The 15,934-nt window shown below is 35.3% G+C and overlaps 2 protein-coding genes and 1 non-coding gene across 3 annotated transcripts in view; 2 read left to right on the top strand and 1 right to left on the bottom strand.

Moving 5' to 3' along the window:
* LOC145786275 (uncharacterized) overlaps positions 1–15,934 on the top strand; it is a 107,283-nt gene that overhangs the window by 19,527 nt on the left and 71,822 nt on the right. The gene's annotated exons all lie outside the window — the stretch shown is intronic.
* The window catches only part of LOC145786810 (uncharacterized), a 77,015-nt gene that overhangs the window by 15,261 nt on the left and 45,820 nt on the right, over positions 1–15,934 (top strand). The window lies entirely within an intron of this gene.
* LOC145787016 (U6 spliceosomal RNA) lies at positions 4,529–4,634 on the bottom strand. Its single transcript, XR_014291344.1, has one exon. It is a non-coding gene; the product is annotated as a U6 spliceosomal RNA (small nuclear RNA).

The raw sequence follows: 15,934 nt of genomic DNA, 5'->3' as shown, positions 1-15,934 counted from the left end.
ATATCAGGACAAGGTAAGCACTGAAGCATAAACTAACCTTGTATGACGTATTAGCATGCAATTGCAAGGCTTAGGCTATTTTTCTTCATTTTTTTGTGAAAATTCTTCAAACTTTGCAACACTGATTAAGTAACATACCGTCACTAAATTAATTAATTGCCAGAGATGTTGTAGGAGTAGTAGGCCTAATAAATTTTTAGTAGGAAGTGGAGTCCATTTTTTATAAAATGCGAGTTCATAAAATTAAAATATTAAAATCTATGCCATGGAATTATGTTGTAGTTCAGGGGTGTGCAAACCTGCAGCACTACTGGGCCAAATACACATGACCAGCTTGGTCGGTGGGTCACAGTTAGAAATATCTATTATTCACTATGTTATGACCAATGTGCACGCAATAAATGACCACGCAGCTACCTCACGCCTTGTCTAAAAGCGCCTTCAGACAGAGCGCGAATAGTGGGAACCGCAGTGGGATGCTCAGCTGATGGAGGTCCACCCCTTGTTCACAAACAGCATCAGAGTAGACTGTTCAACCGCAAAACACAAGAGATATTTTGTCTGGTTTTTCTGCCTGCGACAACTTAAAATTAGACAAGCAAAACAAAGTAACCTTAGCGGGTTAAACATTATACAAATCAAAATATATAACATAATAACTCAAACGTTTTCGACACGTACGTGTGTCCTCATCAGGAATTAAATCTGCAATATACATAAAATGAAAAATCGTAAGATAAATTTGACTAAGCATTATAACTGTAACGACACTCTGGATTGAAAAGCACTAACTGAACAAATGATACAAGAATGATTACGAGTAAATTTGGGAAACAGATCACATGAGGTGCAAACTACAGGCATTGGCCAACAATTAGAACACACACAAAAGGAACGACGAGCCACAGACAAATAACTGCCAGTTGAGAGATGGTTTGTTACGTTTGATTCTTAAGGCTTCCATGATCTTAGTCTGAAATTCAGATCTGCCTCGAGAGATGATTTTAAATTGGTCGGTCGAGACATTGTCAGTGCACGTTTCACAAAATCATAGAAGCTGAATCAAACTTACCAATCCATCTCTTAACCGGCAGTTATTCGCCTGTAGCTCATCGTTCCTTTTGTGTGTGTTCTAATTGTTTGTCCAATGCCTGTAGTTTACACCTGATGTGATCTGTTTCCCACCGCATAATTTACTCGTAATCATTCTTGTATCATTTGTTCAGTTTGTGCTTTTCAATCCAGAGTGTCGATACAGTTATAATGCTTAGTCAAATTTATCTTACGATTTTTCATTTTATGTATATTGCAGATTTAATTCCTGATGAGGACACACGTAGGTGTCGAAAACGTTTGACTCAATATGTTATATATCTTGGTTTGTGTATAATACATTATGTTTAACCATCTAAGGTTACTTTGTTTTGCTTGTCTATGGTTCAAAAATGCAAACTTTTTATCAAAGCTTTATAAACTTAAAATTAGTTTAAGTTTTGCTCGTCGTGCGAGTGAATAAAATTAAGCTACCACAGATGAAATGTGACTGCAATTAAAAGATGTAACTACAAGAGATATAGGTAAAGATTTGTTTACTTGATTTCACACTGGTTGAACTTGTCAGGTTGCCAAACAAAAAACAAAGCTTACTAAATCTTGCAAACTTGAGACATAAATGAAAATCGTTTAGCGGGCCACACATTCTCCGGACCTTTCCGCGGGCTAAAAAGTTTAAGCTTGCGGGCCACATTTGGCCCGCAGACCACAGTTGTTACACCCCTGTTGTAAATGAAGTGTCACAAAGTTGCATAGTCGTAACTAAATAAATGAGCTCTAATCAAAATAAAAACTTCTTAAGTAAACACTCTACACCAGCTGTTGATTGAAAATTTGTAACATCAAATGATATTTTTTATTAAATTTTATGAACGTTGTAAAATGCAATTTGTACTCATAACATTTCTCTCTCAGCTAAGTTTCGTCTTCCTCTATCGTCATCAGGATCATGTGAATACTATATCCGATCAAATGTACCTCCCCTTGCAGTTACTTACGATGCTGCAAGCCAGGATTGCTTGAGGCGCAGTTCCAGCTTAGCAATGATAAAAAATCATGCACAACAAGAAGAGTTTAAGAAATTGTTGGTCGAAGAGTATGATGGAAGTCTTGTAAGTATAAAATTATAATAATTGCAAGTAAATAACTATATTATAACAAATTATTTGGGCACATTGTCCTGTCACATGCATACATTTGAATTTGTATCGCATTTGCTTGCACATTGCAAGATATTGTAAACCAAGTTAGCTCTTCGCATTCAAGCTAGTGCTCGGTTGGTATATGTTCAGAGATGGGCAAGATCACCAGTATTGGTGATCTTGAAGATCAAGATCAAGATCACCAAGAATAGGTGATCTTGAAGATCAAGATCAAGATCACTAAACTATGTGATCTTGAAGATCAAGATCAAGATCGTGATCTTGAAGATCAAGATCACTTTCAAGATCACTTTTTGTGTACTTGAAAAAAAAATGAAGTTTTTGATCAGTGATGTTGCAAAAAATAATTACTATAAGCAACCTGGGTAAAGGTATATAGTTGGTATTGCTAACTTTTACTTTTAACTACTCGATCGCTGGCCTAAGAATTGTGATAAGTTAGTGACTGTTGCTATTAGGCCTATCAATTGTTGATGTAGTTTGCGTAGAATCGCAACGTCACACCCAAGGCCGAGGTTAATTACAGTAGTTCTAAAAAAGTCGCAAAATTTGCAATTAGTTTTATACGTTTTATTTATAATAAATAAATAAAAATAAACTTTGAACTGCATCATTTTTTACCAAATTTTTGTCTGGTTCGTGGGAGTTTTTATTCGTGTTACTAAGCAGCTTTCACTGTATTATGTCAATGTTTATTGCACCATTTACTTATCTGGCAACCTTGATGCTGTTGTCTGCTATCAAAAAAGTTCAGAGGCCTGAGGTCAGACAAACCGCTCCATACTCAGACCTTAAACAAGTCTTGGTCTGGTTGATTTGCTGCAATACACCACTTTACATGACCAAAGTCGGCGTCCTAGAGTCCAGATTTTTTAACGCCGCCATTCGAGAGTTTTGAAACATCTAAAATTGAGTCAAAGAAAGAAAACATTTCTTTAAAATTCACACATGGAAATTGTGAACAAAATTAAATCATTTTTTATTATGCGTCAACATAAACTACACGGAAGTTGACTTCTTTATTATGACCAACACAGAAAACTTTTTCAATTTTGAAATGCCAACACTGACCAGATTAGACGGAGACTATCGTCTTTTGTTGGACACATATTATATTAACAGTGGCTTAATGTTAGTAGTTGCCACTAACTGCTTTGTACAGTACGAGTTCTAAAAAATTGTCTTTATTTAGGAAGTAAAATTCAATTTTAAAGTGATCTTGATCTTATTGTTCTTCAAGATCAAGATCACACAAAAAAAAGTGATCTTAGATCAAGATCAAGATAACCAAAAAAAAGTGATCTTGAAGATCAAGATCAAGATCACGATCTTGATCTTCAAGATCACTTGTGATCTTCAAGATCACTTGTGATCTTCAAGATCACTTGTGATCTTCAAGATCAAGATCACGCCCATCTCTGTATATGTTTAAGTTTAGTGTCTGAAATGCAAAGAAGCCAATCTTTGTGTCCATCTTCAAGCATGTCATTAAGTGTCTTGCAAAGGACACAACTGCCTGTCTTCGATGAGTGACTAGCAAAAGTCCTTTCAAACATTGTTCTAGTGCTCTCACTGCTCGGTTAGCAGCTGATCAGTTGGAACAATTGAAATAAGAAATCCTTTGTAGAGTTCTTTGCAATGAAGCTATACAGCGATTCGAGTCGGCTTAATGAAAGTTCCAGTCTAAGCTTGACGAGCTCACTTTGTATTTTGGTTTTGAGCTTTGTTGCCCTAAATAGTGAAATTTAGTATTATTAGGAACTTATATTTAGGGCAGGGGTCACCAAATGGCGGCCCGCGGGCCGCATGCGACCGCTACGCTGTATCGCTGCGGCCCGCGGAAGGTATCAGCGTACAAGTATAACAAAAAATACTTTTCTTGAGGAGTTAAAAAGCACGAAGGCAAAAAATATTTTCCGGGAAGCATATTTTCGCTTTGCATACGATTCCACCGACCGACCAATCAGATTATAGTTCTAGGTGGGGGTTGCTTAAAGTTATTATAATGCAATGTCCAGCCACACTGTCCCAGTGGTTGAATAAAACGTCTGTTTTTGAATTTCGAAATTGTCTGTGAGCATAAGGTTGCTTATTTTAAGTTTGCAAATGTCATGTAAACACTAGTGTGCGTTTCACCGTTATTGTGTTTCACGAGCAGTATGCCCTTTATGCAAGTTTTTGTTGGCAAAATAGGTCGGTGTGCCAACTCAATTTATAATAAATTGGCAAAATATTACATATAAATTTAAAGACTTTTTCTGATTGTATTATGAAAATATTTAGCTTAGTACCGCAAAACGTTTTTTTTTTTAAGAAATATGGAACGCTTCACGATTTTGCGTGTCATCTTTGCGCAGGGCCATGCTAATCTTCTCTGTATCGTTCCAATTTTAGTATATGTTCTGCCGAAGCAAGTACTGCAAAATGTTGTTAATCAACAATTCTTGCCATGCTGATAAGCACCGTAAGTGAGAGTTGTCAATAATAAAAGAAAGACGGTTTTATAGACTCTCACAAAAAGGATGAAAAACCAACTCATTGCTTTTTTAGAGGGAAGACTGTTCATGAATTACAATAGAATTACGATTTTTTGGTGATTTCCACAAGCGTTTGTTTCATGGTGCCTGGTTTCCTTCTCCTTGTTATTGGAGCCTATTTTTCGCTGATATGTTTGCAGGTCACTATTGTTGCCTGTATTGCGATGTGTCAAACATTTCCTTGTTTACTGAAACTGTTAATTGCAAGATATCTTTTGCGAAGCGAAGTAACAGCTCCACTCTTGCTTGGCGATGAATATTCTGATGAAACCGCTCGCCACGCTATAAGTGCACAAGACAAGTGGCTTCGTTTATTAGGCATTGTTAAAAAAGCAAAAGTGTTGTAAAAGGAGCTTGGCCTGGCAGTAGCGTTGTTCGAGTAATTTTGTTGCTGCGGTATTCTAACATAAGTATGAACAACATGTAACGCTGGATACTGGGTACGAAATGCGTTCTTTTCTAGCATAAGCGTCAACCTACCTAACATTTTATTAGTGCGGCCCGCCACAGCTCTCCTTAGTGCCAAAGTGGCCCGCATGCAAAAAAGGTTGGTGACCCCTGATTTAGGGTTTTATAAATGGCCAAACTTGTTGTTGGATGCTCAACCAGGCGTGTGATAGCAGTGCTGGGGGTGCTGCATTTCCAGTCTATGTGATGGCATTTAAAATTGCCAGCATGGAGGTGTGAGTGAGTATACAGAAATGATTATCTCCAAGGGGCCAAAAGCGACGTCACATTTTAACAACCTCTTGTTGGAAAGGTTACTTTTGTACAGAAAATAACATCACCTGTTTTGTAAATGTTATTTCGTTTTGTACGTTTCTTACAATATAAACATATGAATTTGTTAAAGAACCATCTGCTTTTCATCGGGGGTGAGTGGGAAGCTAACGGAATACCGAGATGGATGGACAGCACTTTGATACCAACGACTACAAACACCCATCATTATCCTCGATGGAGATCAGATTGGCCGAAAGAAACAACACGCAGTGACAAAGTTGTTTTAACGACATTTGCGCTCCAAGGATCAAATAACAATAAAGTTTTATATTTTATAAACTACAATGGAAACGCCAATGGCTATGCATGTGAAAAACTAGGTAAAAGTTTTATGTTGATTACAATTGAAACTTAACGATTAATGCCGGATTTACCATTAGACTATAAGCCTAAAGCCTATAGGACCTCAAGATTTAGGGGCCTCAAAATCTTAGATGTTACCACGTATATTTAAATACGTTATCGATATATTTGTAGAAATTTTCACCTTGTAGACTTATAATGTAAAAATTTTTGGCAACCAGTTCTAATAAAGTAGATAGCCTATTCATAAACAGGTCGTAGCTTAATGCAAATTAAATTTCTAATGTGTTTATTTTTTTTATGGAAAGAAAATATAACACAGGTTAATTAAGGTTATATTTTTAACTGATAATTTGCAAATGGCTTGATTGTTAATCTTCATTAAGGAAATTATATGCCGATTTTTAACAAACTGTTAGTGTTTGCATTCTTTTCGTCCTCCACTTGTTTTGGACAAATTACCACGTTGTATAGCCTACATGAGACAAAATTATAGGTCTAAAGAAGAGCACGTTTTGTCTCATAGACTAAACCGACCTTTATCAAATTATACCCAAGCAAAGCAATTCAGATAGTCTTCCCTAATGTAGAATCAACCATCTATCAGCTGCTCAAGAAAGAGATTCTTTTCAAGACTTAAAAGAAGTAAAAATAAATTGAGAACTACTTTTTCGTTTGAAATATTTCATTCTTTACCGCTCCAAGAGTAGAAGGGCTTTGCCTATCAGTTTCACCACCGTTGAGTAGTAGCAGTGACTCGGGCTAGATGTTTGAGAGGTTTCAAGCAGCCATTGTATTGATTGGTCATCCAGTTTGTGCAGCTCACGCACACAATTTGGCGCATGATAAATAGGATAGTTGCAAGTGGTGTGGTTTACGATATCTTTCTCCTTGCCGCACCACAGGTCGCGGATGGTGCCATTCTCCATTTGTGCATATTGGAGCGAAACTATTTGACGGCGCCAGTGTGCAGGCGATTCGGCCGCACTCAGGTGTTCCTTGGCAGAATTATTCTAGTTGGGTTGGGGCCAGTATCAGAGATGAAGCTTTGGAGCCTTGTGAAAACAGATTATCTGCACTAAGTATTCTGTGCATTGAAAGTGACAAACTGAGGCAAACAAATTGTGATAAGAATTTAGATGATTTTGCGAGCTATGTGAACACTGTTATTATCAAGTAGCTTACATGTAGGTTGTAGATATAACTTATTCATCACAAATAAAGTGACTTGCGTTCTTCTGGTGACTATAGGCTACTAGGTTACATCCTGATGTTAAGGATGATACCTAGCTTTTATTACTGACGTTTCGTCAGTCAACTCGACTGACTTTATCAAGGGGGCTGAAACAGGTAAACGCAACCTGTTCAGCAACAAATGGCATAACACAAAAACATACTGACGATATGAATAAAGTAGCAAGAATCAAAACTAAAAACGCAATAAGATTACCGCTCAGTTTACTTCATAACGCATTGATGCCTAAAAATAGTAGGCCATCATGTTACGTATTAGCATTTTTCATATAGGCAATATAAAATTTGTAAGTTCAATATTTCTTTAAAGAACATAACATTAACAATAAAGTAACTTAGAATTAATTTGTTTGACTAACGTTTCCTATGTTACAGTAATACTTCACAAAAGGTTTACAATGTAACAATAAACTTTGGTTATCTTCAAATGGTTAATGTTAACACTTACGTGCATGTTTCTCCATGACTAATTCACTCTGGGATCGGTGGTTGTTTGTGTGAAATACTCGTCCCTAGGCTGTTAAGGTCAGGGCTTCAAAAAGAAAATAGCCTAGGGCATTTCTTTTTCTGAATCCGGCCCTGGTAACGATCGTCGATATCTTTTCTAACTTGTAAAAATGTAAACTGTTGTTTGGAAAAGAAGTAAACTTATATCATGTCATGCTTTGGTTTTGTTATTGCGTCACGGCGCATCAAACTGAGATAGTACGTCAATTATCGGTAAAAGTCATAATTTTAACTCAAAACAATTTGACAGTTAGCAAAAGTTTAAACCTACTTGAGCAGAGCATTTCACCGTAAAGAAATCTTCACATCTCAGAAAGAGGACGAATTAAATAATGAGCCCTTTGCAGTTTTGAAATAACACACCAGGGGCGTCACAACAGGAATTTCCGAACTACATCAAATCAAAAACTAAACTAGACAATACATGTGCGAACATGCTTTGTTACATGGGCTATCTCGAAAGCACCGCTTTAAAGCTACGTTTTGTCGACATTGAGTGGATTGTATTTTCAAACATCTTGCATAATACGTTTGTAAAATAAAATAACCAAACACTAACTTTAATAGCCCTGCATCAGTTTCAGGGAAGCCTTGTGATAGCTCACCTTGTGGGAACAATGGCAATTGCACCGATGTCGGTTGTTCGTATTCTTGCCAATGCAAAGAAGGCTACAGAGGTCGTCATTGCGAATTGTGTGAGTAAAATTCTTTGATGCAGAACGTCTTAAATTGCAATCTCATATTTGTCAATTCTTTCCTGTGTTTGCTTCATTTCGGAGTAAAAAAATGGAGACAAAGTTTTCCGAAAAAACTTATTTTTTGAACTTTAGCAAAGTAGTATAAAAGTTTATTATTATTATTATTTGGGTTTTGTTTCAGACACAAGTAGAATTGGTCCATAGGATACAAACACACAAAGAAAACGAAATACAACACCACACAGCTTGTAAGCCACACACCACCACACACCACTACAACACCACACAGCTTTAATGGAAGCTTGTGCGTCTTATGGCGAACCTTTACTGACCTATTAAAAGAAAACAACATTATGCCATGAAAGTATTAATCTGTTACTTTTGTGCAAGCAACAAAAAACGCAGAATTTTCTACCTTTTTAACATTAAACATGACTTTGTGAATTTATAAAGTTGTAATAGTTAACACACTGAATACGAAAGTGGGCTTGCTCGTCATTTGTGATGATTGATTCACATTTTATACGAAACATTACACGAACGATAAGTAATAAATGGGTAATTTTTCCGGTAAATACTTGAGTAGAAATGATGCCAGAACATGAACATAAATTATCAATTGGCTGCAGTAATAACTATCATAGAGACGTTTCTAGCACTAGTTGCAACGTTTATTTGATAAAATTGAAAGTAAAAGTATATCACCTTGTGAAATTTTTACTTTGTATGTTATTCGCTCTGAGGATGCGCATTGTCATGGTGCGGGAAACGTCATTAAAGCAATAAACCATCTTGTTTGTTGTTACTTTTATTTTCAATTTCATCAGATGAACGTTGCAACTAGTGCTAGAAACGATAATTGTCCTGATGAACACCCAAACTTTTCAGTATTCTATTATAGAGACGTTGTAGCAACGTTAGAGCAAGCAACTAGATGATGTGAATTATTGGTTGGATTTTATTAATTCAGTACAAAGATAAAACTTCACTATGCACATTGAAGATAATTCATTGGTGCAATTGTGATTACAGTTTCACCTCGTCTAGCTGAGGCTGAACCTTCATCAGATATCTTCAGCAACAGTTTCGTCTTGGCTTGTAAAGTGGAGGGATACCCAATACCGACAGTAACTTGGAAGATTACAAACATCAAATTTAACCAATCTGATGAAATAATATCAAATTCAACCGACTCTCCATTCTATCTTGAAACTTCTGTGACTGGAAATGTTGTTGAAGCAAAATTAAAGATGGTGGATGAGGAAGTGTGTCTTGGAATACGCAACATTTCATGCTGGGCAAGCAGTGACATGGATAAAGAAAAGAGATTGCATTCATTCACAGTAAACAATGGTGAGGTGTTAGATGTTAAAGTAAACAATAAAATACATAAACGCAATAGAATTTAAAAAATCAATTTAACATATTATATAAAAAAGGGTCTCAACTTATTGTTGTTGAAACAGAGTTTGCTCGAGAGTTGTTAATTTCAAGATATTTGGCTGATTTATAGATTGGGTGCATTTCTCAATCAAGTACAACCATCTGGTGTGAAATTAAGAAGCAACTCGATTTTGTGCCAAGACTTATTCTGAAACTCAATGATGTATAATTTCTTGCGCGACTTTCTATGTTGTATTCTCAATAGGTGCCCTACAAGATGTGCCTCAAGGTCCTGAATTTTAGGGGTGTTATAAAGTATATAAGTTACATTTGAATAATAGAAATCTTTACTGTTTTCAGCTCATCACGTAAATCTGTAATAGTTTAATATTAATAAAGAAAAAGTATGCTCCAAAGCTGATCTAATAATTGTAATGCACGGTAATAAAATAATCAAATATTGTTTTTAGAAATTATTGTAGTAAAACATAGACTTATCGGATATAAATAAGTTACATGTCAAAAATGTTCATTTTAAAATACTTTTAAAGAACCATCGACTTTTTTGCTTCCCATCTTGAACGGATCGTCTGATACGTCAGCCAACGTCACATTTACGTCATCTTGCGAAGACAACGGACCTATAAGGTGACCGGTATTTCCTAATAGATATTTCAACCTTATATTAATAGGTAAATATAGTCTCATGCTTGATCCTAAACGTCAGACAATATTCTCAGTGTAGTTTTTTTGCATGACCAACCGAATTAAAGAACTTGCAATAACGAGAGTTATAAATATGTAACTACTGTACTTAAGGTACTTCGTAATGATAGCTAGGTAATTTCGTAACAGCTTCTAGAAGGTGATTTCCAAGTCAAAAAAACACACACACACACACCAGTAAATTAGTAATAGCAAAGGTAGAGCTTTGATAGATAAAAAGTACTTTGTTGTGTTACAAACTTACAAATTTAACGGGCACTGGCAGCATTTTGCTGAATATGATCATTGTCAAGTCTCTTTATAATTTCAATAATTTTGTCTTTGAATTTTGATTTAGCCTTGAGATGATAGTAACCTCGCCTGGGAAGTTTTTCTACGGCCACAATTTGGACACCCCTTATCTAAAATGTATTACTTTGGTCAATTTCATAAGAGATCAGAACAATATTGAAGGATGTACACAGGTGGATCTAAATATATCATGCTGTTAAAATAAAGATTTTCTAAATATTGTATTGCAGTTGCTATTTCCTCGTTGCGCAGTACACAACTGAGCAAGTGACAAAACAGCAACTTCAGCCACCTACGCAAGCCTTCCTCGATAACTTGAGATTCTCTAACTCTTTCAATGGAGCCCCTTACTTGGCATTAGCAGTAAAGCAGTGAGTGAACTGTGTTTTTGTGAGTAAGATCTAAGTGTAAAACGTTTTTTTTTTTTTCAAACAAGCACTCTTAGTTTGATGCTACCGATATAATACGGTATGTAAAGGTGATATGAAATCTTATTATTCTGCTTTATTATTATGAAACTACTGTTATAAGAAACCAGCAAACTTAACGTCATTATTATCAAACTGCAAAATATTGACAGGGCGCATTTTTAAACATCGCCTAGTTTTTGAAAGTGGAGTCCAAGAAATTCTTCTAAACTATTGAAAGTTATAATAAAGATGAAGCAATGGTTAAAGGCGAATGTCTTCTTCTTGCGCATGTCACGTTGTTAAGTACAGGCATGGCAGCAAATGAATTGTGTGTTTATCGACTTCAAGCAAAAACTTTACAGTTTTATATCATTTAATGATTCGTTGAAGTTTTAGATTTATGATTGCCCATAGAGGAAGTGCCTTAGTGCCTGATCCTTTCTATGGCTTTAGCATCTTTTCAATGAAAAAAATAAAAAATAGTGTGTTTATCGAGCGTTGTTAGGTCCACATATCTACCCAGGGGTCGGTTACAGGATATTGGTAGACAATGTGGTATGCAGTCTGAAAATCTGAGCCACATGCACAAGATGGTGTGCATGGAAAAATAATTGAATAGTGTGTTGATTCTAGTCGTTTAATTATGCAATTAATAAACAACTCACAAACTATGCTTCACGATTGCAGTGATAAACAAGCTCAACCAAAAACGTTTGGTCTTGGGAACGGACAAAACACAAGCTGTGACGTCACTGGGGAGTCTAACAGAACGTCATCATCGCCGAAAGGAAGCGCGACAAAGAGTGAATCAGTCTACCAAGCGAGGAATTATCCTCTTGTTCCCAACAAAGTTTACAGGTAATATAATTAATAGACTAATTCAGAGACTATCACTGCTTTCGTGAAAAAGTATAGCCCATGAAGAGAAGTTACTTCTCATCATACTGGAGACGTGGGCTGCTGTCCTACACACTATTATAACTCTTATAGGTAGATGATTTATAAAGCAATGTGAAAAAATATCCCCAGTTTTATATGTTTTGAAAACATATTTTGAAAACAAGGCAAGCTTGGCATCACAACGCCCTGAGCTAATTGCTTTACAGATGCCATACAAGTACAGTAGGCTACTGCTGGTCTGTGCTTAAGCTCACGTCAATTGAAGGCAGTTGAATATCAACAGCCTCAAACTCTGTGACTGGTAAACTGTCACAGTCTTCAAGTTTTTTACCAATGGAGCCAGAAAAACTTAGTGGACCAGATGTAACTCCATCAAGATAATGCATCAAGTGTCTCAGTGGTAATTCATTAAAATGCAACAGACATACAAACCGCTGCAATGGCTTTTTCAGGCCCTTTTTAAGAATTGCTTTGCTTTTGAATTGAATTGCTTTTTAAGTTTGTTATTCTATTAATTTGTAGTTCTACACAATTTTGAAGTACAGTAATCAGATTCAGCTAGGTCAAGACTGACTAATATTTTTCCCCTAAGTTTCATCCTTTGTGACGTAATAATAATATTTTTGAAATCTTCACTTTCCGAACTCGTATTTTTTTTCTCGTACTGTATTTTACATTTCGTATTCCGACATTGATCGTTATCATAAACCGACTAACTTAGGCTACGTCTACGTAAGTATATCCATTATCCTCGCCAGTCTTAATTCTCTTTTTAAGCTGCATATTTTAATCAGGTCATTTTAACACAATTCATTTGATTCTATATCACTGCTTGACGGAATTTTGCCCTGAGTTACCTTTCATCAACTAAAGTACCGTAATTTAATTTAGTTCTTAGTTTCAAATTAAAATTATTACTTAGTCAATTTCCAAAATCCTTGCTAAATTAAATATTTTATAACGCAATAATAGTGTTTTGTTCATTTTCTAAAGTGTTTCTTACACCACTTAAACCAGACTTGTTATTTGTTCTTTTTCGGTGCTTGTTAGACACCGTCCTATTTCGTCACACATAAGTGAATTCTTTGATTATCCTGACTACAAGTTATAAATGCAGGTGTCGGTGATTTTGCTTTTAATCTGTTTTGTTGCAAAGTCATTTTGTAATCTTTCGTGTCCTGCGTTATTGGTTTTGTATTCATCTGTTGGTCATACTTTGTTTGTGGCAATGTCTGCGGATTGTAAAAATTTTTATTCAAAAAACTCCTTCTCTTTAACTAACAATATTAATAGGAACCAGCTATCGATTTTACATGTAAACATGAGAAGCCTAGTTGGCAACTTTGAAAAATTAGAATCACTGCTTGTCGAAATGCAAGAAGCACCGGACCTTATTGCTGTGTCAGAAACCTGGCTGAATGAAAATCGATTGCATTTTGTTAGCTTGCAAGGCTATAATTTTGTCCACTTTAATAACAAACAAACTGATGCTAAAATACAAGCAGGTGGTGTCGGGCTATACGTAAGCAGTTCAATAAAGTATAATCAAATTAATAATTTAAGTCTAAACTTACAGGAATGTGAAGATCTCTGGGTGGATATTACTTTATCAAACAATAGACAGTGCACAGTTGGTGTAGTATACAGGCATCCCAAAAATAAGTTAATTGAGTTTCAAACCAAATTCTGTGAGTGCATTGATTCGTTAAATAATTTCAAAAAACAATATTACATTTGTGGTGATTTTAATATTGATATGTTAGCAAAGTCAAAAAATTCTGCTGTAAAAAATTACTGTGATGCGTTTCTCTCTTTAGGCTGCAATCAATTAGTACAATCCCCAACCCGTGTAACTTCCACAAGTTCAACTTTAATCGATCATGTATACAGCAACGACCAATCAAATAAAATTCAATGCCATGTTCTTATTCACGATGTTTCTGACCACTTTCCTATTGTAGTTGTGATAAACTCTGTAAAACCAAAACAAAAAAAATATACACAAAAAGTAAGGAACATGAAAAACTTTGTTGCTGATGAATTCGTTTGTGATCTGGAAAATAGCTTGACCAACCAATACACAGAAAGGAATGATTCAGTTCATAGTAAATTTAATCATTTCATCGACACTTTTAATGACACTTTAAACAAGCATGCACCTTTACGATTGTTGTCTCGAAGAGAAAGAAAACTCAAGACCAAACCATGGCTAACAAAAGGAATTTTGAACTCCATCAAAACTAAAAACAGACTATATCACTTAAAAATAAAAGACCCAACAAACACTTCTGCCCAAGCAACATACAAAAAGTACAGAAATGTACTTACTCATACCAAAGAGCAAGCAAAAAAAATGCATTACAGTTTTCTTATTACGCAAAGCAAGCACAACACTGGAAAAATATGGAAAACCATAAATGACATCATCAAGTACAAACATAAGCACACAGCTCACATACCAGAAGAAATAATTAGCACTGACAATGAAAAAATATCTGACCCTGCACAAATAAGTAACTGTTTTAATGATTATTTCACAGAAATTGGTCCTTCTATGGCATCTAAAATCCCTCTACCGTCTCCTGGCTCATTATTGAAATTGCAAAGTGTCCCATTCTCCTTTTTCCTAAAACCTGTCAATCAAGAAGAAGTATTAAAACATCTTAATAATCTTTCTGTCTCTAAAAGTACGGGACATGATGGAATACCTATAAGATTTGTCAAACTATCCTCACCAATAATCGCCCCTTTCCTCACCAACTTATTCAATGAGTGTATCGATAAAGGTGTATATCCTGATGTACTAAAGGTCGCTCAAGTTACCCCAATCTTCAAAAGTGGCTCCAGGAAAAATTGTTCCAACTATAGGCCCATATCACTATTGTCCCCCTTCACCAAAATATTCGAAAAATGCCTGTATGAACAAATGTACAATTATCTAACAAAAAAAGACCTGATCACACCACATCAGTATGGATTTAGACCTCAATATTCCACTTCGTTAGCTGTGTCAAACGTTTGTGATAACATCTTAACTAACCTAGATAATAAAGATACAACTTGCTCTGTATTTCTTGATTTAGCTAAAGCCTTCGACACAGTTGATCACACTATTCTCATACAGAAACTGTTCAATACAGAAATTCAACAAACATGAATGTTAAACTATTTGCTGACGACACCAATCTTATGATGAGCGACAAATGTGAAATAAATTTGCAGAACAATGTGAATGCCGAAATGCAAAAAGTTTACAACTGGTTGAAGCTTAATAGATTATCATTAAATTTCTCAAAAACTGAATACATGCTAATAACAAATAAAAAACACATAAAAAATTTTAACATTAACATTGGTAACACAAGCATTCAACAAAAAGATCAAATAAAATACCTTGGCGTTTACATAGATAACAAATTAACATGGAAATATCACATAGATAAAATTTGCGGAAAAGTAGCAAAAGGTTCATGGGCGTTGCTTAAACTCAGAAATTATGTCAACACAGACACTTTAAAAGATGTGTATCACGCTTTGATTTACTGTCATTTGCAATATTGTATTTCAAGCTGGGGAAAGGCCTGTGACAGTGCACTGGATCCATTAATAAAATTACAAAAAAAGGTTATAAGAATAATTACGAAACAAAATTACTATGCTCACACTAATTTTTTATTTTTCAAAATGAACATCTTGAAACTAAAAGACATACATAACATTGAAATAAAAAAACATATGTACAAAGTTCATATGAATGAGTATCCGTCTACGTATTGTGATTTATTTACAAATGCTTCATCTATTCATCAGCATAACACAAGATATCAAACAGGCAACAATTATTTTATAAACAGATCAAACACAGAATTTGGCAAGAAGTCCATGCAGGTATTGGGACCAATGCTCTGGTCAGAGGTTCCAAGTAG

The sequence above is a fragment of the Aplidium turbinatum genome, chromosome 17 (assembly GCF_918807975.1).
Source record: "Aplidium turbinatum chromosome 17, kaAplTurb1.1, whole genome shotgun sequence".
Classification (NCBI taxonomy): Eukaryota; Metazoa; Chordata; class Ascidiacea; order Aplousobranchia; family Polyclinidae; genus Aplidium; species Aplidium turbinatum.
The sequence above is the reverse complement of the archived record's forward strand: the minus strand, read 5'-3'. Positions and strand labels throughout refer to the sequence as shown.